At 50.0% G+C, this 22,212-nt stretch overlaps 22 non-coding genes across 22 annotated transcripts; all 22 read left to right on the top strand.

Annotated features, from left to right (window-relative positions):
* Window positions 1–1,041: 1,041 nt before the first annotated feature.
* Window positions 1,042–1,205, top strand: LOC147193411 (U1 spliceosomal RNA). Its single transcript, XR_015103376.1, has one exon. It is a non-coding gene; the product is annotated as a U1 spliceosomal RNA (small nuclear RNA).
* A 375-nt stretch (window positions 1,206–1,580) lies between these two features.
* Window positions 1,581–1,771, top strand: LOC147193410 (U2 spliceosomal RNA). The gene has a single exon (XR_015103393.1). It is a non-coding gene; the product is annotated as a U2 spliceosomal RNA (small nuclear RNA).
* A 955-nt stretch (window positions 1,772–2,726) lies between these two features.
* LOC147193409 (U1 spliceosomal RNA) lies at window positions 2,727–2,890 on the top strand. Its single transcript, XR_015103375.1, has one exon. It is a non-coding gene; the product is annotated as a U1 spliceosomal RNA (small nuclear RNA).
* A 645-nt stretch (window positions 2,891–3,535) lies between these two features.
* LOC147193408 (U2 spliceosomal RNA) lies at window positions 3,536–3,726 on the top strand. The gene has a single exon (XR_015103299.1). It is a non-coding gene; the product is annotated as a U2 spliceosomal RNA (small nuclear RNA).
* Window positions 3,727–4,677: 951 nt separating this feature from the next.
* Window positions 4,678–4,841, top strand: LOC147193407 (U1 spliceosomal RNA). The gene has a single exon (XR_015103381.1). It is a non-coding gene; the product is annotated as a U1 spliceosomal RNA (small nuclear RNA).
* Window positions 4,842–5,216: 375 nt separating this feature from the next.
* Window positions 5,217–5,406, top strand: LOC147193406 (U2 spliceosomal RNA). Its single transcript, XR_015103334.1, has one exon. It is a non-coding gene; the product is annotated as a U2 spliceosomal RNA (small nuclear RNA).
* A 955-nt stretch (window positions 5,407–6,361) lies between these two features.
* LOC147193405 (U1 spliceosomal RNA) lies at window positions 6,362–6,525 on the top strand. Its single transcript, XR_015103374.1, has one exon. It is a non-coding gene; the product is annotated as a U1 spliceosomal RNA (small nuclear RNA).
* A 375-nt stretch (window positions 6,526–6,900) lies between these two features.
* Window positions 6,901–7,091, top strand: LOC147193404 (U2 spliceosomal RNA). Its single transcript, XR_015103325.1, has one exon. It is a non-coding gene; the product is annotated as a U2 spliceosomal RNA (small nuclear RNA).
* Window positions 7,092–8,046: 955 nt separating this feature from the next.
* On the top strand, window positions 8,047–8,210 carry LOC147193403 (U1 spliceosomal RNA). The gene has a single exon (XR_015103379.1). It is a non-coding gene; the product is annotated as a U1 spliceosomal RNA (small nuclear RNA).
* Window positions 8,211–8,855: 645 nt separating this feature from the next.
* LOC147193402 (U2 spliceosomal RNA) lies at window positions 8,856–9,046 on the top strand. The gene has a single exon (XR_015103297.1). It is a non-coding gene; the product is annotated as a U2 spliceosomal RNA (small nuclear RNA).
* A 951-nt stretch (window positions 9,047–9,997) lies between these two features.
* LOC147193401 (U1 spliceosomal RNA) lies at window positions 9,998–10,161 on the top strand. Its single transcript, XR_015103388.1, has one exon. It is a non-coding gene; the product is annotated as a U1 spliceosomal RNA (small nuclear RNA).
* A 375-nt stretch (window positions 10,162–10,536) lies between these two features.
* Window positions 10,537–10,727, top strand: LOC147193400 (U2 spliceosomal RNA). Its single transcript, XR_015103324.1, has one exon. It is a non-coding gene; the product is annotated as a U2 spliceosomal RNA (small nuclear RNA).
* Window positions 10,728–12,306: 1,579 nt separating this feature from the next.
* On the top strand, window positions 12,307–12,470 carry LOC147193399 (U1 spliceosomal RNA). The gene has a single exon (XR_015103387.1). It is a non-coding gene; the product is annotated as a U1 spliceosomal RNA (small nuclear RNA).
* Window positions 12,471–12,845: 375 nt separating this feature from the next.
* Window positions 12,846–13,036, top strand: LOC147193398 (U2 spliceosomal RNA). Its single transcript, XR_015103323.1, has one exon. It is a non-coding gene; the product is annotated as a U2 spliceosomal RNA (small nuclear RNA).
* Window positions 13,037–14,616: 1,580 nt separating this feature from the next.
* LOC147193397 (U1 spliceosomal RNA) lies at window positions 14,617–14,780 on the top strand. Its single transcript, XR_015103372.1, has one exon. It is a non-coding gene; the product is annotated as a U1 spliceosomal RNA (small nuclear RNA).
* Window positions 14,781–15,155: 375 nt separating this feature from the next.
* Window positions 15,156–15,346, top strand: LOC147193396 (U2 spliceosomal RNA). Its single transcript, XR_015103322.1, has one exon. It is a non-coding gene; the product is annotated as a U2 spliceosomal RNA (small nuclear RNA).
* Window positions 15,347–16,925: 1,579 nt separating this feature from the next.
* LOC147193395 (U1 spliceosomal RNA) lies at window positions 16,926–17,089 on the top strand. The gene has a single exon (XR_015103371.1). It is a non-coding gene; the product is annotated as a U1 spliceosomal RNA (small nuclear RNA).
* Window positions 17,090–17,464: 375 nt separating this feature from the next.
* LOC147193394 (U2 spliceosomal RNA) lies at window positions 17,465–17,655 on the top strand. Its single transcript, XR_015103307.1, has one exon. It is a non-coding gene; the product is annotated as a U2 spliceosomal RNA (small nuclear RNA).
* A 951-nt stretch (window positions 17,656–18,606) lies between these two features.
* Window positions 18,607–18,770, top strand: LOC147193393 (U1 spliceosomal RNA). Its single transcript, XR_015103370.1, has one exon. It is a non-coding gene; the product is annotated as a U1 spliceosomal RNA (small nuclear RNA).
* A 375-nt stretch (window positions 18,771–19,145) lies between these two features.
* LOC147193392 (U2 spliceosomal RNA) lies at window positions 19,146–19,336 on the top strand. Its single transcript, XR_015103321.1, has one exon. It is a non-coding gene; the product is annotated as a U2 spliceosomal RNA (small nuclear RNA).
* A 943-nt stretch (window positions 19,337–20,279) lies between these two features.
* On the top strand, window positions 20,280–20,443 carry LOC147193391 (U1 spliceosomal RNA). The gene has a single exon (XR_015103369.1). It is a non-coding gene; the product is annotated as a U1 spliceosomal RNA (small nuclear RNA).
* A 375-nt stretch (window positions 20,444–20,818) lies between these two features.
* Window positions 20,819–21,009, top strand: LOC147193390 (U2 spliceosomal RNA). Its single transcript, XR_015103319.1, has one exon. It is a non-coding gene; the product is annotated as a U2 spliceosomal RNA (small nuclear RNA).
* Window positions 21,010–22,212: the final 1,203 nt, after the last annotated feature.

Here is a 22,212-nt window from a genome sequence, read left to right as displayed (position 1 = left end):
GGGCTCCTTCCCTGCCAGAGAGGTGACATTCCATGTCCCAAGAGCTAGCTTCTGCAGCCGAGGATCGGACCGCCAGGGTCCCGGTGCATTTCCCTCTCGGTTAAAGTTAAATATTTCAGTGGCGTCTGCGAAAGGCCCTTGATCCATGCACACTGCGAACACCTGGATGAAGTACACCCGTCCTTCTTGCGGTCTGAAAAGCTTGATGTGTTTTGAAGGGGCAGAAACTCTCGGGCAAGAAAAATGCATGGCCTTCTCGCTGTACAGGGAAATGTGTACATGACTTAAAAAACCCTCTTCTAAAGGTTTTCGCTTCCTTTGTGGTGGGGTTTTGGAATCCCCTCACAATGGGAAAGAGCGCTGAGCAGGTGGCGGCAGGCCTTGGAAAATTGATGGCGGATTCAGCGAATTGATGCCATTGAGAGTCACAGGCCAAAGGCTGTCTGAAATTGTTGACGGCCTATTCCCAAAACAAATTTAATCTGGACTTTCGCCCGGATGAAAAACTGGCTCGCGTTCCGACCGGCGCCTTACTCTTGCATTCCGAGCCCAAGACTGGTACGCCCGAGGCCGTCTCCACGGAGACGATCAGCTTGGCAGCTTCGGCAGCTGCCTCGTCCAGCGAGTTTGTGTTGATGTGTGTTCCCCAAGGTCATTTTTGTCAACGAAGACATTCGACCTACCTAAAAAAGAAGAACCCCGCCGCCCCCGTTTCTTGTTCACAAAATAGAATCGGGAAGACACTAGCCCAAAACGCCAACTCAATGAAGCGACATGGACCGTGTATAAAACTAACTAAAACGAATGATAATTACAGCGAACAGGAATGTCCTTCTTTTTCATTTTGGTCGAAAGTAACTTGCGAGCCTTTTGGGTTGATTTTAAACATATTTACTTCGATCTGATCGATAAAAGCCGAACCGCAATGACAATTCCAAAACGACCTTACCCCTGGACTGCTCGCACTTGTCTCAGCAGATGCGCCTGTGACCGAAGACGGTGCGTGTGCTAAAGACCCTGGCCTGGTGACGGGTCCAACTCATACTTACCTGGCAGGGGCAATGCCATGATCAAGAAGGTGGCTCGCCCAGGGTGAGGCTCAGCCATTGCACTGCGGTTGTGCTGACCCCTGCGAATTCCCCAAATGTGGGAATCTCGACTGCAAAATTTCTGGCAGTGGGGGACTGCGTTCGCGCTCTCCCCTGATGAGTTTGTCAATGGCAATTTCTCACTTCTCCCATTTGTGCAGATCTCCTTTACACCAGTGTTGGCGTAGGCTACGGCGAAAGCCAAAAGGGGGAACTGCAAGTGGTAGCTCACTCATTGGGGTTAGGTGCCTCGGAACATTGATTGCCGCTTTCCTATTGGGGCACCTTGGGTTAAATGATACAGTACCCAGCAATTGCTCAGCTTTTGTTTCATTTGCGGGCTGGCAACCAAAACCGTTACCCCTGCGATCGCAGAAATGTGTGGAGTTGTTTGGCATGTCATTGTTTTTGCTGTGGCTATTTGACATTTGCCACCGTCACTGTAGCCCGCACTGTCAGGAATGAAGTCATCCCCTGTGTCGCTTTGCCCTTATCGCTTCTCGGCCTTTTGGCTAAGATCAAGTGTAGTATCTGTTCTTATCAGTTTAATATCTGATACGTCCCTTATCTGGGGACCATATATTAAATTGATTTTTGGAGTCGGGAGATGGAATAGGGGCTTGCTCCTTCCACTCTACGCATTGACCTGGTATTGCAGTACATCCAGGAACGGTGCATTTCCCTCTCGGTTAAAGTTAAATATTTCAGTGGCGTCTGCGAAAGGCCCTTGATCCATGGACACTGCGAACACCTGGATGAAGTACACCCGTCCTTCTTGCGGTCTGAAAAGCTTAATGTGTTTTGAAGGGGCAGAAACTCTCGGGCAAGAAAAATGCATGGCCTTCTCGCTGTACAGGGAAATGTGTACATGACTTAAAAAACCCTCTTCTAAAGGTTTTCGCTTCCTTTGTGGTGGGGTTTTGGAATCCCCTCACAATGGGAAAGAGCGCTGAGCAGGTGGCGGCAGGCCTTGGAAAATTGATGGCGGATTCAGCGAATTGATGCCATTGAGAGTCACAGGCCAAAGGCTGTCTGAAATTGTTGACGGCCTATTCCCAAAACAACTTTAATCTGGACTTTCGCCCGGATGAAAAACTGGCTCGGATGCTCGCGTTCCGACCGGCGCCTTACTCTTGCATTCCGAGCCCAAGACTCGTACGCCCGAGGCCGTCTCCACGGAGACGATCAGCTTGGCAGCTTCGGCAGCTGCCTCGTCCAGCGAGTTTGTGTTGATGTGTGTTCCCCAAGGTCATTTTTGTCAACGAAGACATTCGACCTACCTAAAAAAGAAGAACCCCGCCGCCCCCGTTTCTTGTTCACAAAATAGAATCGGGAAGACACTAGCCCAAAACGCCAACTCAATGAAGCGACATGGACCGTGGATAAAACTAACTAAAACGAATGATAATTACAGCGAAAAGGAATGTCCTTCTTTTTCATTTTGGTCGAAAGTAACTTGCGAGCCTTTTGGGTTGATTTTAAACATATTTACTTCGATCTGATCGATAAAAGCCGAACCGCAATGACAATTCCAAAACGACCCTACCCCTGGACTGCTCGCACTTGTCTCAGCAGATGCGCCCGTGACCGAAGACGGTGCGTGTGCTAAAGACCCTGGCCTGGTGACGGGTCCAACTCATACTTACCTGGCAGGGGCAATGCCATGATCAAGAAGGTGGCTCGCCCAGGGTGAGGCTCAGCCATTGCACTGCGGTTGTGCTGACCCCTGCGAATTCCCCAAATGTGGGAATCTCGACTGCAAAATTTCTGGCAGTGGGGGACTGCGTTCGCGCTCTCCCCTGATGAGTTTGTCAATGGCAATTTCTCACTTCTCCCATTTGTGCAGATCTCCTTTACACCAGTGTTGGCGTAGGCTACGGCGAAAGCCAAAAGGGGGAACTGCAAGTGGTAGCTCACTCATTGGGGTTAGGTGGCACTGCGGTTGTGCTGGTAGCTCACTCATTGGGGTTAGGTGGCACTGCGGTTGTGCTGACCCCTGCGAATTCCCCAAATGTGGGAATCTCGACTGCAAAATTTCTGGCAGTGGGGGACTGCGTTCGCGCTCTCCCCTGATGAGTTTGTCAATGGCAATTTCTCACTTCTCCCATTTGTGCAGATCTCCTTTACACCAGTGTTGGCGTAGGCTACGGCGAAAGCCAAAAGGGGGAACTGCAAGTGGTAGCTCACTCATTGGGGTTAGGTGCCTCGGAACATTGATTGCCGCTTTCCTATTGGGGCACCTTGGGTTAAATGATACAGGACCCAGCAATTGCTCAGCTTTTGTTTCATTTGCGGTCTGGCAAACAAAACCGTTGCCCCTGCGATCGCAGAAATGTGTGGAGTTGTTTGGCATGTCATTGTTTTCGCTGTGGCTATTTGACATTTGCCACCGTCACTGTAGCCCGCACTGTCAGGAATGAAGTCATCCCCTGTGTCGCTTTGCCCTTATCGCTTCTCGGCCTTTTGGCTAAGATCAAGTGTAGTATCTGTTCTTATCAGTTTAATATCTGATACGTCCCTTATCTGGGGACCATATATTAAATTGATTTTTGGAGTCGGGAGATGGAATAGGGGCTTGCTCCTTCCACTCTACGCATTGACCTGGTATTGCAGTACATCCAGGAGCGGTGCATTTCCCTCTCGGGTAAAGTTAAATATTTCAGTGGCGTCTGCGAAAGGCCCTTGATCCATGCACACTGCGAACACCTGGATGAAATACACCCGTCCTTCTTGCGGTCTGAAAAGCTTGATGTGTTTTGAAGGGGCAGAAACTCTCGGGCAAGAAAAATGCATGGCCTTCTCGCTGTACAGGGAAATGTGTACATGACTTAAAAAACCCTCTTCTAAAGGTTTTCGCTTCCTTTGTGGTGGGGTTTTGGAATCCCCTCACAATGGGAAAGAGCGCTGAGCAGGTGGCGGCAGGCCTTGGAAAATTGATGGCGGATTCAGCGAATTGATGCCATTGAGAGTCACAGGCCAAAGGCTGTCTGAAATTGTTGACGGCCTATTCCCAAAACAACTTTAATCTGGACTTTCGCCCGGATGAAAAACTGGCTCGGATGCTCGCGTTCCGACCGGCGCCTTACTCTTGCATTCCGAGCCCAAGACTCGTACGCCCGAGGCCGTCTCCACGGAGACGATCAGCTTGGCGAGGCAGCTGCCTCGTCCAGCGAGTTTAAGTTGATGTGTGTTCCCCAAGGTCATTTTTGTCAACGAAGACATTCGACCTACCTAAAAAAGAAGAACCCCGCCGCCCCCGTTTCTTGTTCACAAAATAGAATCGGGAAGACACTTGCCCAAAACGCCAACTCAATGAAGCGACATGGACCGTGTATAAAACTAACTAAAACGAATGATAATTACAGCGAACAGGAATGTCCTTCTTTTTCATTTTGGTCGAAAGTAACTTGCGAGCCTTTTGGGTTGATTTTAAACATATTTACTTCGATCTGATCGATAAAAGCCGAACCGCAATGACAATTCCAAAACGACCTTACCCCTGGACTGCTCGCACTTGTCTCAGCAGATGCGCCCGTGACCGAAGACGGTGCGTGTGCTAAAGACCCTGGCCTGGTGACGGGTCCAACTCATACTTACCTGGCAGGGGCAATGCCATGATCAAGAAGGTGGCTCGCCCAGGGTGAGGCTCAGCCATTGCACTGCGGTTGTGCTGACCCCTGCGAATTCCCCAAATGTGGGAATCTCGACTGCAAAATTTCTGGCACTGGGGGACTGCGTTCGCGCTCTCCCCTGATGAGTTTGTCAATGGCAATTTCTCACTTCTCCCATTTGTGCAGATCTCCTTTACACCAGTGTTGGCGTAGGCTACGGCGAAAGCCAAAAGGGGGAACTGCAAGTGGTAGCTCACTCATTGGGGTTAGGTGCCTCGGAACATTGATTGCCGCTTTCCTATTGGGGCACCTTGGGTTAAATGATACAGGACCCAGCAATTGCTCAGCTTTTGTTTCATTTGCGGGCTGGCAACCAAAACCGTTACCCCTGCGATCGCAGAAATGTGTGGAGTTGTTTGGCATGTCATTGTTTTTGCTGTGGCTATTTGACATTTGCCACCGTCACTGTAGCCCGCACTGTCAGGAATGAAGTCATCCCCTGTGTCGCTTTGCCCTTATCGCTTCTCGGCCTTTTGGCTAAGATCAAGTGTAGTATCTGTTCTATCAGTTTAATATCTGATACGTCCCTTATCTGGGGACCATATATTAAATTGATTTTTGGAGTCGGGAGATGGAATAGGGGCTTGCTCCTTCCACTCTACGCATTGACCTGGTATTGCAGTACATGCAGGAACGGTGCATTTCCCTCTCGGTTAAAGTTAAATATTTCAGTGGCGTCTGCGAAAGGCCCTTGATCCATGCACACTGCGAACACCTGGATGAAGTACACCCGTCCTTCTTGCGGTCTGAAAAGCTTGATGTGTTTTGAAGGGGCAGAAACTCTCGGGCAAGAAAAATGCATGGCCTTCTCGCTGTACAGGGAAATGTGTACATGACTTAAAAAACCCTCTTCTAAAGGTTTTCGCTTCCTTTGTGGTGGGGTTTTGGAATCCCCTCACAATGGGAAAGAGCGCTGAGCAGGTGGCGGCAGGCCTTGGAAAATTGATGGCGGATTCAGCGAATTGATGCCATTGAGAGTCACAGGCCAAAGGCTGTCTGAAATTGTTGACGGCCTATTCCCAAAACAAATTTAATCTGGACTTTCGCCCGGATGAAAAACTGGCTCGGATGCTCGCGTTCCGACCGGCGCCTTACTCTTTCTTCCCGAGCCCGAGACTGGTACGCCCGAGGCCGTCTCCACGGAGACGATCAGCTTGGCAGCTTCGGCAGCTGCCTCGTCCAGCGAGTTTGTGTTGATGTGTGTTCCCCAAGGTCATTTTTGTCAACGAAGACATTCGACCTACCTAAAAAAGAAGAACCCCGCCGCCCCCGTTTCTTGTTCACAAAATAGAATCGGGAAGACACTAGCCCAAAACGCCAACTCAATGAAGCGACATGGACCGTGTATAAAACTAACTAAAACGAATGATAATTACAGCGAACAGGAATGTCCTTCTTTTTCATTTTGGTCGAAAGTAACTTGCGAGCCTTTTGGGTTGATTTTAAACATATTTACTTCGATCTGATCGATAAAAGCCGAACCGCAATGACAATTCCAAAACGACCTTACCCCTGGACTGCTCGCACTTGTCTCAGCAGATGCGCCTGTGACCGAAGACGGTGCGTGTGCTAAAGACCCTGGCCTGGTGACGGGTCCAACTCATACTTACCTGGCAGGGGCAATGCCATGATCAAGAAGGTGGCTCGCCCAGGGTGAGGCTCAGCCATTGCACTGCGGTTGTGCTGACCCCTGCGAATTCCCCAAATGTGGGAATCTCGACTGCAAAATTTCTGGCAGTGGGGGACTGCGTTCGCGCTCTCCCCTGATGAGTTTGTCAATGGCAATTTCTCACTTCTCCCATTTGTGCAGATCTCCTTTACACCAGTGTTGGCGTAGGCTACGGCGAAAGCCAAAAGGGGGAACTGCAAGTGGTAGCTCACTCATTGGGGTTAGGTGCCTCGGAACATTGATTGCCGCTTTCCTATTGGGGCACCTTGGGTTAAATGATACAGTACCCAGCAATTGCTCAGCTTTTGTTTCATTTGCGGGCTGGCAACCAAAACCGTTACCCCTGCGATCGCAGAAATGTGTGGAGTTGTTTGGCATGTCATTGTTTTTGCTGTGGCTATTTGACATTTGCCACCGTCACTGTAGCCCGCACTGTCAGGAATGAAGTCATCCCCTGTGTCGCTTTGCCCTTATCGCTTCTCGGCCTTTTGGCTAAGATCAAGTGTAGTATCTGTTCTTATCAGTTTAATATCTGATACGTCCCTTATCTGGGGACCATATATTAAATTGATTTTTGGAGTCGGGAGATGGAATAGGGGCTTGCTCCTTCCACTCTACGCATTGACCTGGTATTGCAGTACATGCAGGAACGGTGCATTTCCCTCTCGGTTAAAGTTAAATATTTCAGTGGCGTCTGCGAAAGGCCCTTGATCCATGCACACTGCGAACACCTGGATGAAGTACACCCGTCCTTCTTGCGGTCTGAAAAGCTTGATGTGTTTTGAAGGGGCAGAAACTCTCGGGCAAGAAAAATGCATGGCCTTCTCGCTGTACAGGGAAATGTGTACATGACTTAAAAAACCCTCTTCTAAAGGTTTTCGCTTCCTTTGTGGTGGGGTTTTGGAATCCCCTCACAATGGGAAAGAGCGCTGAGCAGGTGGCGGCAGGCCTTGGAAAATTGATGGCGGATTCAGCGAATTGATGCCATTGAGAGTCACAGGCCAAAGGCTGTCTGAAATTGTTGACGGCCTATTCCCAAAACAAATTTAATCTGGACTTTCGCCCGGATGAAAAACTGGCTCGGATGCTCGCGTTCCGACCGGCGCCTTACTCTTTCTTCCCGAGCCCGAGACTGGTACGCCCGAGGCCGTCTCCACGGAGACGATCAGCTTGGCAGCTTCGGCAGCTGCCTCGTCCAGCGAGTTTGTGTTGATGTGTGTTCCCCAAGGTCATTTTTGTCAACGAAGACATTCGACCTACCTAAAAAAGAAGAACCCCGCCGCCCCCGTTTCTTGTTCACAAAATAGAATCGGGAAGACACTAGCCCAAAACGCCAACTCAATGAAGCGACATGGACCGTGTATAAAACTAACTAAAACGAATGATAATTACAGCGAACAGGAATGTCCTTCTTTTTCATTTTGGTCGAAAGTAACTTGCGAGCCTTTTGGGTTGATTTTAAACATATTTACTTCGATCTGATCGATAAAAGCCGAACCGCAATGACAATTCCAAAACGACCTTACCCCTGGACTGCTCGCACTTGTCTCAGCAGATGCGCCTGTGACCGAAGACGGTGCGTGTGCTAAAGACCCTGGCCTGGTGACGGGTCCAACTCATACTTACCTGGCAGGGGCAATGCCATGATCAAGAAGGTGGCTCGCCCAGGGTGAGGCTCAGCCATTGCACTGCGGTTGTGCTGACCCCTGCGAATTCCCCAAATGTGGGAATCTCGACTGCAAGATTTCTGGCAGTGGGGGACTGCGTTCGCGCTCTCCCCTGATGAGTTTGTCAATGGCAATTTCTCACTTCTCCCATTTGTGCAGATCTCCTTTACACCAGTGTTGGCGTAGGCTACGGCGAAAGCCAAAAGGGGGAACTGCAAGTGGTAGCTCACTCATTGGGGTTAGGTGGCACTGCGGTTGTGCTGGTAGCTCACTCATTGGGGTTAGGTGGCACTGCGGTTGTGCTGACCCCTGCGAATTCCCCAAATGTGGGAATCTCGACTGCAAAATTTCTGGCAGTGGGGGACTGCGTTCGCGCTCTCCCCTGATGAGTTTGTCAATGGCAATTTCTCACTTCTCCCATTTGTGCAGATCTCCTTTACACCAGTGTTGGCGTAGGCTACGGCGAAAGCCAAAAGGGGGAACTGCAAGTGGTAGCTCAGTCATTGGGGTTAGGTGCCTCGGAACATTGATTGCCGCTTTCCTATTGGGGCACCTTGGGTTAAATGATACAGTACCCAGCAATTGCTCAGCTTTTGTTTCATTTGCGGGCTGGCAAACAAAACCGTTGCCCCTGCGATCGCAGAAATGTGTGGAGTTGTTTGGCATGTCATTGTTTTCGCTGTGGCTATTTGACATTTGCCACCGTCACTGTAGCCCGCACTGTCAGGAATGAAGTCATCCCCTGTGTCGCTTTGCCCTTATCGCTTCTCGGCCTTTTGGCTAAGATCAAGTGTAGTATCTGTTCTTATCAGTTTAATATCTGATACGTCCCTTATCTGGGGACCATATATTAAATTGATTTTTGGAGTCGGGAGATGGAATAGGGGCTTGCTCCTTCCACTCTACGCATTGACCTGGTATTGCAGTACATCCAGGAGCGGTGCATTTCCCTCTCGGGTAAAGTTAAATATTTCAGTGGCGTCTGCGAAAGGCCCTTGATCCATGCACACTGCGAACACCTGGATGAAATACACCCGTCCTTCTTGCGGTCTGAAAAGCTTGATGTGTTTTGAAGGGGCAGAAACTCTCGGGCAAGAAAAATGCATGGCCTTCTCGCTGTACAGGGAAATGTGTACATGACTTAAAAAACCCTCTTCTAAAGGTTTTCGCTTCCTTTGTGGTGGGGTTTTGGAATCCCCTCACAATGGGAAAGAGCGCTGAGCAGGTGGCGGCAGGCCTTGGAAAATTGATGGCGGATTCAGCGAATTGATGCCATTGAGAGTCACAGGCCAAAGGCTGTCTGAAATTGTTGACGGCCTATTCCCAAAACAACTTTAATCTGGACTTTCGCCCGGATGAAAAACTGGCTCGGATGCTCGCGTTCCGACCGGCGCCTTACTCTTGCATTCCGAGCCCAAGACTCGTACGCCCGAGGCCGTCTCCACGGAGACGATCAGCTTGGCGAGGCAGCTGCCTCGTCCAGCGAGTTTAAGTTGATGTGTGTTCCCCAAGGTCATTTTTGTCAACGAAGACATTCGACCTACCTAAAAAAGAAGAACCCCGCCGCCCCCGTTTCTTGTTCACAAAATAGAATCGGGAAGACACTTGCCCAAAACGCCAACTCAATGAAGCGACATGGACCGTGTATAAAACTAACTAAAACGAATGATAATTACAGCGAACAGGAATGTCCTTCTTTTTCATTTTGGTCGAAAGTAACTTGCGAGCCTTTTGGGTTGATTTTAAACATATTTACTTCGATCTGATCGATAAAAGCCGAACCGCAATGACAATTCCAAAACGACCTTACCCCTGGACTGCTCGCACTTGTCTCAGCAGATGCGCCCGTGACCGAAGACGGTGCGTGTGCTAAAGACCCTGGCCTGGTGACGGGTCCAACTCATACTTACCTGGCAGGGGCAATGCCATGATCAAGAAGGTGGCTCGCCCAGGGTGAGGCTCAGCCATTGCACTGCGGTTGTGCTGACCCCTGCGAATTCACCAAATGTGGGAATCTCGACTGCAAAATTTCTGGCACTGGGGGACTGCGTTCGCGCTCTCCCCTGATGAGTTTGTCAATGGCAATTTCTCACTTCTCCCATTTGTGCAGATCTCCTTTACACCAGTGTTGGCGTAGGCTACGGCGAAAGCCAAAAGGGGGAACTGCAAGTGGTAGCTCACTCATTGGGGTTAGGTGCCTCGGAACATTGATTGCCGCTTTCCTATTGGGGCACCTTGGGTTAAATGATACAGGACCCAGCAATTGCTCAGCTTTTGTTTCATTTGCGGTCTGGCAAACAAAACCGTTGCCCCTGCGATCGCAGAAATGTGTGGAGTTGTTTGGCATGTCATTGTTTTTGCTGTGGCTATTTGACATTTGCCACCGTCACTGTAGCCCGCACTGTCAGGAATGAAGTCATCCCCTGTGTCGCTTTGCCCTTATCGCTTCTCGGCCTTTTGGCTAAGATCAAGTGTAGTATCTGTTCTTATCAGTTTAATATCTGATACGTCCCTTATCTGGGGACCATATATTAAATTGATTTTTGGAGTCGGGAGATGGAATAGGGGCTTGCTCCTTCCACTCTACGCATTGACCTGGTATTGCAGTACATGCAGGAACGGTGCATTTCCCTCTCGGTTAAAGTTAAATATTTCAGTGGCGTCTGCGAAAGGCCCTTGATCCATGCACACTGCGAACACCTGGATGAAGTACACCCGTCCTTCTTGCGGTCTGAAAAGCTTGATGTGTTTTGAAGGGGCAGAAACTCTCGGGCAAGAAAAATGCATGGCCTTCTCGCTGTACAGGGAAATGTGTACATGACTTAAAAAACCCTCTTCTAAAGGTTTTCGCTTCCTTTGTGGTGGGGTTTTGGAATCCCCTCACAATGGGAAAGAGCGCTGAGCAGGTGGCGGCAGGCCTTGGAAAATTGATGGCGGATTCAGCGAATTGATGCCATTGAGAGTCACAGGCCAAAGGCTGTCTGAAATTGTTGACGGCCTATTCCCAAAACAAATTTAATCTGGACTTTCGCCCGGATGAAAAACTGGCTCGGATGCTCGCGTTCCGACCGGCGCCTTACTCTTTCTTCCCGAGCCCGAGACTGGTACGCCCGAGGCCGTCTCCACGGAGACGATCAGCTTGGCAGCTTCGGCAGCTGCCTCGTCCAGCGAGTTTGTGTTGATGTGTGTTCCCCAAGGTCATTTTTGTCAACGAAGACATTCGACCTACCTAAAAAAGAAGAACCCCGCCGCCCCCGTTTCTTGTTCACAAAATAGAATCGGGAAGACACTAGCCCAAAACGCCAACTCAATGAAGCGACATGGACCGTGGATAAAACTAACTAAAACGAATGATAATGACAGCGAAAAGGAATGTCCTTCTTTTTCATTTTGGTCGAAAGTAACTTGCGAGCCTTTTGGGTTGATTTTAAACATATTTACTTCGATCTGATCGATAAAAGCCGAACCGCAATGACAATTCCAAAACGACCTTACCCCTGGACTGCTCGCACTTGTCTCAGCAGATGCGCCCGTGACCGACTTTGTGATCTGGACTTTCCCTGGCCTGGTGACGGGGCCATTGAGAGTCACAGGCCAAAGGCTGTCTGAAATTGTTGACGGCCTATTCCCAAAACAACTTTAATCTGGATTTTCGCCCGGATGAAAAACTGGCTCGGATGCTCGCGTTCCAACCGGCGCCTTACTCTTTCTTCCCGAGCCCGAGACTGGTACGCCCGAGGCCGTCTCCACGGAGACGATCAGCTTGGCAGCTTCGGCAGCTGCCTCGTCCAGCGAGTTTGTGTTGATGTGTGTTCCCCAAGGTCATTTTTGTCAACGAAGACATTCGACCTACCTAAAAAAGAAGAACCCCGCCGCCCCCGTTTCTTGTTCACAAAATAGAATCGGGAAGACACTAGCCCAAAACGCCAACTCAATGAAGCGACATGGACCGTGTATAAAACTAACTAAAACGAATGATAATTACAGCGAACAGGAATGTCCTTCTTTTTCATTTTGGTCGAAAGTAACTTGCGAGCCTTTTGGGTTGATTTTAAACATATTTACTTCGATCTGATCGATAAAAGCCGAACCGCAATGACAATTCCAAAACGACCTTACCCCTGGACTGCTCGCACTTGTCTCAGCAGATGCGCCCGTGACCGAAGACGGTGCGTGTGCTAAAGACCCTGGCCTGGTGACGGGTCCAACTCATACTTACCTGGCAGGGGCAATGCCATGATCAAGAAGGTGGCTCGCCCAGGGTGAGGCTCAGCCATTGCACTGCGGTTGTGCTGACCCCTGCGAATTCACCAAATGTGGGAATCTCGACTGCAAAATTTCTGGCACTGGGGGACTGCGTTCGCGCTCTCCCCTGATGAGTTTGTCAATGGCAATTTCTCACTTCTCCCATTTGTGCAGATCTCCTTTACACCAGTGTTGGCGTAGGCTACGGCGAAAGCCAAAAGGGGGAACTGCAAGTGGTAGCTCACTCATTGGGGTTAGGTGCCTCGGAACATTGATTGCCGCTTTCCTATTGGGGCACCTTGGGTTAAATGATACAGGACCCAGCAATTGCTCAGCTTTTGTTTCATTTGCGGTCTGGCAAACAAAACCGTTGCCCCTGCGATCGCAGAAATGTGTGGAGTTGTTTGGCATGTCATTGTTTTTGCTGTGGCTATTTGACATTTGCCACCGTCACTGTAGCCCGCACTGTCAGGAATGAAGTCATCCCCTGTGTCGCTTTGCCCTTATCGCTTCTCGGCCTTTTGGCTAAGATCAAGTGTAGTATCTGTTCTTATCAGTTTAATATCTGATACGTCCCTTATCTGGGGACCATATATTAAATTGATTTTTGGAGTCGGGAGATGGAATAGGGGCTTGCTCCTTCCACTCTACGCATTGACCTGGTATTGCAGTACATGCAGGAACGGTGCATTTCCCTCTCGGTTAAAGTTAAATATTTCAGTGGCGTCTGCGAAAGGCCCTTGATCCATGCACACTGCGAACACCTGGATGAAGTACACCCGTCCTTCTTGCGGTCTGAAAAGCTTGATGTGTTTTGAAGGGGCAGAAACTCTCGGGCAAGAAAAATGCATGGCCTTCTCGCTGTACAGGGAAATGTGTACATGACTTAAAAAACCCTCTTCTAAAGGTTTTCGCTTCCTTTGTGGTGGGGTTTTGGAATCCCCTCACAATGGGAAAGAGCGCTGAGCAGGTGGCGGCAGGCCTTGGAAAATTGATGGCGGATTCAGCGAATTGATGCCATTGAGAGTCACAGGCCAAAGGCTGTCTGAAATTGTTGACGGCCTATTCCCAAAACAAATTTAATCTGGACTTTCGCCCGGATGAAAAACTGGCTCGGATGCTCGCGTTCCGACCGGCGCCTTACTCTTTCTTCCCGAGCCCGAGACTGGTACGCCCGAGGCCGTCTCCACGGAGACGATCAGCTTGGCAGCTTCGGCAGCTGCCTCGTCCAGCGAGTTTGTGTTGATGTGTGTTCCCCAAGGTCATTTTTGTCAACGAAGACATTCGACCTACCTAAAAAAGAAGAACCCCGCCGCCCCCGTTTCTTGTTCACAAAATAGAATCGGGAAGACACTAGCCCAAAACGCCAACTCAATGAAGCGACATGGACCGTGGATAAAACTAACTAAAACGAATGATAATGACAGCGAAAAGGAATGTATCTTCTTTTTCATTTTGGTCGAAAGTAACTTGCGAGCCTTTTGGGTTGATTTTAAACATATTTACTTCGATCTGATCGATAAAAGCCGAACCGCAATGACAATTCCAAAACGACCTTACCCCTGGACTGCTCGCACTTGTCTCAGCAGATGCGCCCGTGACCGACTTTGTGATCTGGACTTTCCCTGGCCTGGTGACGGGGCCATTGAGAGTCACAGGCCAAAGGCTGTCTGAAATTGTTGACGGCCTATTCCCAAAACAACTTTAATCTGGATTTTCGCCCGGATGAAAAACTGGCTCGGATGCTCGCGTTCCAACCGGCGCCTTACTCTTTCTTCCCGAGCCCGAGACTGGTACGCCCGAGGCCGTCTCCACGGAGACGATCAGCTTGGCAGCTTCGGCAGCTGCCTCGTCCAGCGAGTTTGTGTTGATGTGTGTTCCCCAAGGTCATTTTTGTCAACGAAGACATTCGACCTACCTAAAAAAGAAGAACCCCGCCGCCCCCGTTTCTTGTTCACAAAATAGAATCGGGAAGACACTAGCCCAAAACGCCAACTCAATGAAGCGACATGGACCGTGTATAAAACTAACTAAAACGAATGATAATTACAGCGAACAGGAATGTCCTTCTTTTTCATTTTGGTCGAAAGTAACTTGCGAGCCTTTTGGGTTGATTTTAAACATATTTACTTCGATCTGATCGATAAAAGCCGAACCGCAATGACAATTCCAAAACGACCTTACCCCTGGACTGCTCGCACTTGTCTCAGCAGATGCGCCCGTGACCGAAGACGGTGCGTGTGCTAAAGACCCTGGCCTGGTGACGGGTCCAACTCATACTTACCTGGCAGGGGCAATGCCATGATCAAGAAGGTGGCTCGCCCAGGGTGAGGCTCAGCCATTGCACTGCGGTTGTGCTGACCCCTGCGAATTCCCCAAATGTGGGAATCTCGACTGCAAAATTTCTGGCAGTGGGGGACTGCGTTCGCGCTCTCCCCTGATGAGTTTGTCAATGGCAATTTCTCACTTCTCCCATTTGTGCAGATCTCCTTTACACCAGTGTTGGCGTAGGCTACGGCGAAAGCCAAAAGGGGGAACTGCAAGTGGTAGCTCACTCATTGGGGTTAGGTGCCTCGGAACATTGATTGCCGCTTTCCTATTGGGGCACCTTGGGTTAAATGATACAGGACCCAGCAATTGCTCAGCTTTTGTTTCATTTGCGGTCTGGCAAACAAAACCGTTGCCCCTGCGATCGCAGAAATGTGTGGAGTTGTTTGGCATGTCATTGTTTTTGCTGTGGCTATTTGACATTTGCCACCGTCACTGTAGCCCGCACTGTCAGGAATGAAGTCATCCCCTGTGTCGCTTTGCCCTTATCGCTTCTCGGCCTTTTGGCTAAGATCAAGTGTAGTATCTGTTCTTATCAGTTTAATATCTGATACGTCCCTTATCTGGGGACCATATATTAAATTGATTTTTGGAGTCGGGAGATGGAATAGGGGCTTGCTCCTTCCACTCTACGCATTGACCTGGTATTGCAGTACATGCAGGAACGGTGCATTTCCCTCTCGGTTAAAGTTAAATATTTCAGTGGCGTCTGCGAAAGGCCCTTGATCCATGCACACTGCGAACACCTGGATGAAGTACACCCGTCCTTCTTGCGGTCTGAAAAGCTTGATGTGTTTTGAAGGGGCAGAAACTCTCGGGCAAGAAAAATGCATGGCCTTCTCGCTGTACAGGGAAATGTGTACATGACTTAAAAAACCCTCTTCTAAAGGTTTTCGCTTCCTTTGTGGTGGGGTTTTGGAATCCCCTCACAATGGGAAAGAGCGCTGAGCAGGTGGCGGCAGGCCTTGGAAAATTGATGGCGGATTCAGCGAATTGATGCCATTGAGAGTCACAGGCCAAAGGCTGTCTGAAATTGTTGACGGCCTATTCCCAAAACAAATTTAATCTGGACTTTCGCCCGGATGAAAAACTGGCTCGGATGCTCGCGTTCCGACCGGCGCCTTACTCTTTCTTCCCGAGCCCGAGACTGGTACGCCCGAGGCCGTCTCCACGGAGACGATCAGCTTGGCAGCTTCGGCAGCTGCCTCGTCCAGCGAGTTTGTGTTGATGTGTGTTCCCCAAGGTCATTTTTGTCAACGAAGACATTCGACCTACCTAAAAAAGAAGAACCCCGCCGCCCCCGTTTCTTGTTCACAAAATAGAATCGGGAAGACACTAGCCCAAAACGCCAACTCAATGAAGCGACATGGACCGTGGATAAAACTAACTAAAACGAATGATAATGACAGCGAAAAGGAATGTCCTTCTTTTTCATTTTGGTCGAAAGTAACTTGCGAGCCTTTTGGGTTGATTTTAAACATATTTACTTCGATCTGATCGATAAAAGCCGAACCGCAATGACAATTCCAAAACGACCTTACCCCTGGACTGCTCGCACTTGTCTCAGCAGATGCGCCCGTGACCGACTTTGTGATCTGGACTTTCCCTGGCCTGGTGACGGGGCCATTGAGAGTCACAGGCCAAAGGCTGTCTGAAATTGTTGACGGCCTATTCCCAAAACAACTTTAATCTGGATTTTCGCCCGGATGAAAAACTGGCTCGGATGCTCGCGTTCCAACCGGCGCCTTACTCTTTCTTCCCGAGCCCGAGACTGGTACGCCCGAGGCCGTCTCCACGGAGACGATCAGCTTGGCAGCTTCGGCAGCTGCCTCGTCCAGCGAGTTTGTGTTGATGTGTGTTCCCCAAGGTCATTTTTGTCAACGAAGACATTCGACCTACCTAAAAAAGAAGAACCCCGCCGCCCCCGTTTCTTGTTCACAAAATAGAATCGGGAAGACACTAGCCCAAAACGCCAACTCAATGAAGCGACATGGACCGTGTATAAAACTAACTAAAACGAATGATAATTACAGCGAACAGGAATGTCCTTCTTTTTCATTTTGGTCGAAAGTAACTTGCGAGCCTTTTGGGTTGATTTTAAACATATTTACTTCGATCTGATCGATAAAAGCCGAACCGCAATGACAATTCCAAAACGACCTTACCCCTGGACTGCTCGCACTTGTCTCAGCAGATGCGCCTGTGACCGAAGACGGTGCGTGTGCTAAAGACCCTGGCCTGGTGACGGGTCCAACTCATACTTACCTGGCAGGGGCAATGCCATGATCAAGAAGGTGGCTCGCCCAGGGTGAGGCTCAGCCATTGCACTGCGGTTGTGCTGACCCCTGCGAATTCCCCAAATGTGGGAATCTCGACTGCAAAATTTCTGGCAGTGGGGGACTGCGTTCGCGCTCTCCCCTGATGAGTTTGTCAATGGCAATTTCTCACTTCTCCCATTTGTGCAGATCTCCTTTACACCAGTGTTGGCGTAGGCTACGGCGAAAGCCAAAAGGGGGAACTGCAAGTGGTAGCTCAGTCATTGGGGTTAGGTGCCTCGGAACATTGATTGCCGCTTTCCTATTGGGGCACCTTGGGTTAAATGATACAGTACCCAGCAATTGCTCAGCTTTTGTTTCATTTGCGGGCTGGCAAACAAAACCGTTGCCCCTGCGATCGCAGAAATGTGTGGAGTTGTTTGGCATGTCATTGTTTTCGCTGTGGCTATTTGACATTTGCCACCGTCACTGTAGCCCGCACTGTCAGGAATGAAGTCATCCCCTGTGTCGCTTTGCCCTTATCGCTTCTCGGCCTTTTGGCTAAGATCAAGTGTAGTATCTGTTCTTATCAGTTTAATATCTGATACGTCCCTTATCTGGGGACCATATATTAAATTGATTTTTGGAGTCGGGAGATGGAATAGGGGCTTGCTCCTTCCACTCTACGCATTGACCTGGTATTGCAGTACATTCAGGAGCGGTGCATTTCCCTCTCGGGTAAAGTTAAATATTTCAGTGGCGTCTGCGAAAGGCCCTTGATCCATGCACACTGCGAACACCTGGATGAAGTACACCCGTCCTTCTTGCGGTCTGAAAAGCTTAATGTGTTTTGAAGGGGCAGAAACTCTCTGAAAAGAAAAATGCATGGCCTTCTCGCTGTACAGGGAAATGTGTACATGACTTAAAAAACCCTCTTCTAAAGGTTTTCGCTTCCTTTGTGGTGGGGTTTTGGAATCCCCTCACAATGGGAAAGAGCGCTGAGCAGGTGGCGGCAGGCCTTGGAAAATTGATGGCGGATTCAGCGAATTGATGCCATTGAGAGTCACAGGCCAAAGGCTGTCTGAAATTGTTGACGGCCTATTCCCAAAACAACTTTAATCTGGACTTTCGCCCGGATGAAAAACTGGCTCGGATGCTCGCGTTCCGACCGGCGCCTTACTCTTGCATTCCGAGCCCAAGACTCGTACGCCCGAGGCCGTCTCCACGGAGACGATCAGCTTGGCGAGGCAGCTGCCTCGTCCAGCGAGTTTAAGTTGATGTGTGTTCCCCAAGGTCATTTTTGTCAACGAAGACATTCGACCTACCTAAAAAAGAAGAACCCCGCCGCCCCCGTTTCTTGTTCACAAAATAGAATCGGGAAGACACTTGCCCAAAACGCCAACTCAATGAAGCGACATGGACCGTGTATAAAACTAACTAAAACGAATGATAATTACAGCGAACAGGAATGTCCTTCTTTTTCATTTTGGTCGAAAGTAACTTGCGAGCCTTTTGGGTTGATTTTAAACATATTTACTTCGATCTGATCGATAAAAGCCGAACCGCAATGACAATTCCAAAACGACCTTACCCCTGGACTGCTCGCACTTGTCTCAGCAGATGCGCCTGTGACCGAAGACGGTGCGTGTGCTAAAGACCCTGGCCTGGTGACGGGTCCAACTCATACTTACCTGGCAGGGGCAATGCCATGATCAAGAAGGTGGCTCGCCCAGGGTGAGGCTCAGCCATTGCACTGCGGTTGTGCTGACCCCTGCGAATTCCCCAAATGTGGGAATCTCGACTGCAAAATTTCTGGCAGTGGGGGACTGCGTTCGCGCTCTCCCCTGATGAGTTTGTCAATGGCAATTTCTCACTTCTCCCATTTGTGTCGATCTCCTTTACACCAGTGTTGGCGTAGGCTACGGCGAAAGCCAAAAGGGGGAACTGCAAGTGGTAGCTCACTCATTGGGGTTAGGTGCCTCGGAACATTGATTGCCGCTTTCCTATTGGGGCACCTTGGGTTAAATGATACAGTACCCAGCAATTGCTCAGCTTTTGTTTCATTTGCGGGCTGGCAACCAAAACCGTTACCCCTGCGATCGCAGAAATGTGTGGAGTTGTTTGGCATGTCATTGTTTTTGCTGTGGCTATTTGACATTTGCCACCGTCACTGTAGCCCGCACTGTCAGGAATGAAGTCATCCCCTGTGTCGCTTTGCCCTTATCGCTTCTCGGCCTTTTGGCTAAGATCAAGTGTAGTATCTGTTCTTATCAGTTTAATATCTGATACGTCCCTTATCTGGGGACCATATATTAAATTGATTTTTGGAGTCGGGAGATGGAATAGGGGCTTGCTCCTTCCACTCTACGCATTGACCTGGTATTGCAGTACATGCAGGAACGGTGCATTTCCCTCTCGGTTAAAGTTAAATATTTCAGTGGCGTCTGCGAAAGGCCCTTGATCCATGCACACTGCGAACACCTGGATGAAGTACACCCGTCCTTCTTGCGGTCTGAAAAGCTTGATGTGTTTTGAAGGGGCAGAAACTCTCGGGCAAGAAAAATGCATGGCCTTCTCGCTGTACAGGGAAATGTGTACATGACTTAAAAAACCCTCTTCTAAAGGTTTTCGCTTCCTTTGTGGTGGGGTTTTGGAATCCCCTCACAATGGGAAAGAGCGCTGAGCAGGTGGCGGCAGGCCTTGGAAAATTGATGGCGGATTCAGCGAATTGATGCCATTGAGAGTCACAGGCCAAAGGCTGTCTGAAATTGTTGACGGCCTATTCCCAAAACAACTTTAATCTGGACTTTCGCCCGGATGAAAAACTGGCTCGCGTTCCGACCGGCGCCTTACTCTTGCATTCCGAGCCCAAGACTCGTACGCCCGAGGCCGTCTCCACGGAGACGATCAGCTTGGCGAGGCAGCTGCCTCGTCCAGCGAGTTTAAGTTGATGTGTGTTCCCCAAGGTCATTTTTGTCAACGAAGACATTCGACCTACCTAAAAAAGAAGAACCCCGCCGCCCCCGTTTCTTGTTCACAAAATAGAATCGGGAAGACACTTGCCCAAAACGCCAACTCAATGAAGCGACATGGACCGTGTATAAAACTAACTAAAACGAATGATAATTACAGCGAACAGGAATGTCCTTCTTTTTCATTTTGGTCGAAAGTAACTTGCGAGCCTTTTGGGTTGATTTTAAACATATTTACTTCGATCTGATCGATAAAAGCCGAACCGCAATGACAATTCCAAAACGACCTTACCCCTGGACTGCTCGCACTTGTCTCAGCAGATGCGCCTGTGACCGAAGACGGTGCGTGTGCTAAAGACCCTGGCCTGGTGACGGGTCCAACTCATACTTACCTGGCAGGGGCAATGCCATGATCAAGAAGGTGGCTCGCCCAGGGTGAGGCTCAGCCATTGCACTGCGGTTGTGCTGACCCCTGCGAATTCCCCAAATGTGGGAATCTCGACTGCAAAATTTCTGGCAGTGGGGGACTGCGTTCGCGCTCTCCCCTGATGAGTTTGTCAATGGCAATTTCTCACTTCTCCCATTTGTGTCGATCTCCTTTACACCAGTGTTGGCGTAGGCTACGGCGAAAGCCAAAAGGGGGAACTGCAAGTGGTAGCTCACTCATTGGGGTTAGGTGCCTCGGAACATTGATTGCCGCTTTCCTATTGGGGCACCTTGGGTTAAATGATACAGTACCCAGCAATTGCTCAGCTTTTGTTTCATTTGCGGGCTGGCAACCAAAACCGTTACCCCTGCGATCGCAGAAATGTGTGGAGTTGTTTGGCATGTCATTGTTTTTGCTGTGGCTATTTGACATTTGCCACCGTCACTGTAGCCCGCACTGTCAGGAATGAAGTCATCCCCTGTGTCGCTTTGCCCTTATCGCTTCTCGGCCTTTTGGCTAAGATCAAGTGTAGTATCTGTTCTTATCAGTTTAATATCTGATACGTCCCTTATCTGGGGACCATATATTAAATTGATTTTTGGAGTCGGGAGATGGAATAGGGGCTTGCTCCTTCCACTCTACGCATTGACCTGGTATTGCAGTACATGCAGGAACGGTGCATTTCCCATCCATCCATCCATCTTCTACCGCTTATCCGGGGCCGGGTCGCGGGGGCAACAGCTTTAGCAGGGAAGCCCAGACTTCCCTCTCCCTAGCTACTTCTTCCAGCTCTCCCCGGGGGATCCCGAGGCGTTCCCAGGCCAGCTGGGTGACATAGTCACTCCAGCGTGTCCTGGGTCTTCCTCGGGGTCTCCTCCCAGTGGGACATGCCCGGAACACCTCACCAGGGAGGCGTTCAGGAGGCATCCGAATCAGATGCCCAAGCCACCTCATCTGGCTCCTCTCGATGTGGAGGAGAAGCGGCTCGACTCTGAGCCCCTCCCGGATGACCGAGCTTCTCACCTTATCTCTAAGGGAGAGCCCGGACACCCTGCGGAGAAAACTCATTTCGGCCGCTTGTATCCGGGATCTCGTTCTTTCGGTCACGACCCATAGCTCGTGACCATAGATGAGGGTTGGAACGTAGATCGACCGGTAAATTGAGAGCTTCGCCCTTCGGCTCAGCTCCTTCTTCACCACGACAGACCGATACAACGTCCGCATCACAGCAGACGCTGCACCGATCCGCCTGTCGATCTCTCGCTCCCTCCTGCCCTCACTCGTGAACAAGACCCCAAGATACTTAAACTCCTCCACTTGGGGCAAGATCTCTCCCCCGACCCGGAGGGGGCACTCCACCCTTTTCCGACTGAGGACCATGGTTTCAGATTTGGAGGTGCTGATTTTCATCCCAACCGCTTCACACTCGGCTGCGAAACGCTCCAGTGAGAGTTGGAGAGCCCCGTTTGAAGGAGCCAACAGCACCACATCATCTGCAAAAAGCAGGGATGCAATACTGAGGCCACCAAAACGGACGCCCTCAACGCTTCGGCTGCGCCTAGAAATTCTGTCCATAAAGATTATGAACAGAATCGGCGACAAAGGGCAGCCTTGGCGGAGTCCTACCCTCACTGGAAACGATTCCGACTTACTGCCGGCAATGCGAACCAAACTCTGACATCGGTGGTATAGTGACCGAATAGCCCGTATCAGGGGGTTCGGTACCCCATACCCACGAAGCACCCCCCACAGAACTCCCCGAGGGACACGGTCAAACGCCTTCTCCAAGTCCATAAAACACATGTAGACTGGTTGGGCGAATTCCCACATACCCTCGAGGACCCTGCTAAGGGTGTAGAGCTGGTCCACTGTTCCACGGCCGGGACGAAA

The sequence above is a fragment of the Hippocampus guttulatus genome, chromosome 16 (genome assembly GCF_054856545.1).
Source record: "Hippocampus guttulatus isolate MCC_2025c chromosome 16, RoL_Hgut_1.0, whole genome shotgun sequence".
NCBI lineage: Eukaryota > Metazoa > Chordata > Actinopteri > Syngnathiformes > Syngnathidae > Hippocampus > Hippocampus guttulatus.
The sequence above is the reverse complement of the archived record's forward strand: the minus strand, read 5'-3'. Positions and strand labels throughout refer to the sequence as shown.